This window comes from Aethalodelphis obliquidens, unplaced genomic scaffold (assembly GCF_003676395.1).
Source record: "Aethalodelphis obliquidens isolate GAN/ISIS:26980383/991018 unplaced genomic scaffold, ASM367639v1 scaffold33, whole genome shotgun sequence".
NCBI classification, from domain to species: domain Eukaryota; kingdom Metazoa; phylum Chordata; class Mammalia; order Artiodactyla; family Delphinidae; genus Aethalodelphis; species Aethalodelphis obliquidens.
The window spans coordinates 18,182,106-18,184,914 of record NW_020837977.1 but is presented as its reverse complement, the minus strand read 5'-3'; the positions used below and the strand labels follow the sequence as shown (position 1 = coordinate 18,184,914).

General features: G+C 48.0%; 1 pseudogene; it reads right to left on the bottom strand.

The window, feature by feature from the left end:
• Window positions 1–677: 677 nt before the first annotated feature.
• LOC113631541 (EKC/KEOPS complex subunit TPRKB pseudogene) lies at window positions 678–1,418 on the bottom strand (annotated as a pseudogene).
• Between the last annotated feature and the right edge of the window lie 1,391 nt (window positions 1,419–2,809).

The window sequence follows — 2,809 nt, the reverse complement described above, 5'->3', positions numbered from 1 at the left end:
CACAGCATCTGTAAGAGTCTGACCTAGAGAGATGTGTGTGCCGTTAAAATAGAATTTACAGGACTTCCCTGGCGGTCCAGTGGGTAAGACTCCATGCTTCCAATCCAGGGGGCACGGGTTCGATCCCTGGTTGGGGAATTAAGATCCCACATGCTGCGTGGCCCCAAAAAAAAGGATTTAAAAAAAGAAATGAGAAGGATTAGAATCCCTGCCGCGATGATCAGTGACATTTAATCTGAGGCAGACTTTCTGGCTGTGTGTGAGATGCTACTGGTTTGGGCAGAGCTTGGGGAATTCAGCCTCTTCATGTAAGAGTGCTCTGCTGACAATGTAGTTTTTTGTTTTTGTTTTTCTGAGTGAATTAATAACTAAGCCCCTTAGGCAGAACTAGATTCTCACATGTGTAGTTAGGAGAAAAATACACATGTGGGTAGCAGCCTCAGCATGGAGACTTACAAAGCACAGCCTGAATGCTTGGCTCGCTCGTTGCTGCATAGGAGCTGGACCAGGATGAGGTCAGGTCAGTGTTGAAGATAGACTGGGTGGGGGGGACTGTCACCTCTGGAGTCCAGCCTCGCTGCGGGGGACGCCACGGGAGGAGAGAGACTGGTGGGCAGGGCAGCAGCAGGGGGCCTTTTTTTTTATAATTGCTGAAAAATTTTAATATTTCTGTCATTTCACAAAGCATCTTTTGTTGACATTCAGCAAATGATACCATCCAATAATGTCCCAATACTTTCTTCTTGTGAAGAGAGTTCATATATCTTTTTGACTTCCGTAATATTTGTTGTTTCAGGGAGATTTTTGAGAGAAACTTGATGACCTTCTACCTGAGATGTTAGGTCTTCTTGAGTTATTTGTTTTTCTCCCTCTTCACTGTAAGCAATCAGAGATGAAGTGTCATTTGCCGAGATACCAGATTTTTTTCAAGGCCTCTGAAATACTGTAATTTGGGGAAAGACTGAAAATAATTTCAGTAGATAGAGTTCGTGTCTTCATTCTTCCCAGTTTGTAGAGGTGAACTGCTTTGTTTGCTGCCGCAAGTATCTGAAATGCATCGACAATCACTGTAGGATTTATTAATGAGCCGTCAATGACACCTTCCATGGCCTTTTTTCTCAAGTCTCCAGCATTTTTCACATCTTTAAATAACAGAAGCGTCACCCTGTATTCGGGAAATAGGTCCAGCTGATGTGTTAACTGCATTTCATCGATAAGCAGGATTCAGCGTGCCCAGAACCCAGGACTAGCTCCCTGTTCTACGAGCTCCTCTGTCACAACTTTGGTGAGTTGTGGCCTTATCAGGATGATGTATCGTCAGCTGATACATCAGGGAGAGCCTAAGCCGATCATTGCCGGGCTGCATCCCAGGGCCGGGCCTCATGAGGTGCTCGATAAACGAGGACGCCGAGAATCACATCCATTGTCTAGAAAATGGGTGCCGGGACTGCCAGGGGCCCTTTTTTTAATTGAGCAGCTACTGCATCCTGTGTGTTGTGCTCTGTTCGTCACACCTGTCCCCTCCTGTCCTGTCCTCCTTACCAGGGTGCTGAGTAGAGCTTTTCCACGGGAAAGGGTGCCATGTAGTCTAATCACAAAACTTGGCATTAAAATTACTTTTCAGGGCTTCCCTGGTGGCGCAGTGGTTGAGAGTCCGCCTGCCGCGATGCAGGGGAACGGGTTCGTGCCCCGGTCTGGGAGGATCCCACATGCCACGGAGCGGCTGGTCCCATGAGCCATGGCCGCTGGGCCTGCGCGTCCGGAGCCTGTGCTCCGCAACGGGAGAGGGCACAGCAGTGAGAGGCCCGCGTACCGCAAAAAAAAAAAAAAAATTACTTTGCAAAGATGCCGTAAGAGTGCTTCTCTTTTGTCTCAGATTATTAGCAGGACCTAGAAGTTTGATAGCTGAGACCTGGGATGCCTAATTTGTCCAGCTCGGTGCTGGGCCTGACTCACTGGATGGCCTTAGTGAAATCATTTTCCATCTTTGAGTGAGTTTCCTTGCTGTTAAGACACAAACTAAAAATACATATTGTCTTCATGGGTTATGGTAAGGACTAGCTGAGTAATCTTTACTAAGAAATTGCAACTTTTTAAAGGAAAAAAGATATTTCATCACAGAGGAAATCTGTTTGGGAGTTGCCTGATCCTAACGTGATACGATATCAAATAAAAAACGTTCTTCAGCCTCCTCAGTTAAACCTGGACTCACTCCAGGTTGCTTGATGTGGGCTAGGAAATGGTACAGTGCCACGAGCAGCCTGATCACTCCACCGGGCTTCCAGAGGACACGGTGTGCTCAGGAGGGGGCAGGCTGTCTTATGCGCCTCCCCATGGAGCTTCCGCCTCTCCTCCTGCACCACCAAGCTCACTCTCGCACGAGCAAATTCCACTGCCCATTTTTCTTCGAAATTTATATGACCCCATTTTTTTGGCTGCAGACACATCTAGTTTGAGAAGCAGTGGCTTTTCTCATTTTAAACAGGAAATGCTGCACCACTTACATTATATTTTTTATACTTTTATTCCTCCCTTTAACTTGAGCAGCAGATTCTCATAGCTAAGAAGGTTTCAAGAGGCAGATTAGAAGAGTAGATAAAGGGCTTCCCTGGTGGTGCAGTGGTTGAGAGTCCGCCTGCCGATGCAGGGGACACGGGTTCGAGCCCCGGTCTGGGAAGATCCCACATGCCGTGGAGCGGCTGGGCCCGTGAGCCATGGCCGCTGAGCCTGCGCGTCCGGAGCCTGTGCTCCGCAGCGGGAGAGGCCACAACAGTGAGAGGCCCCCCGTACCGCAAAAACAAACAAACAA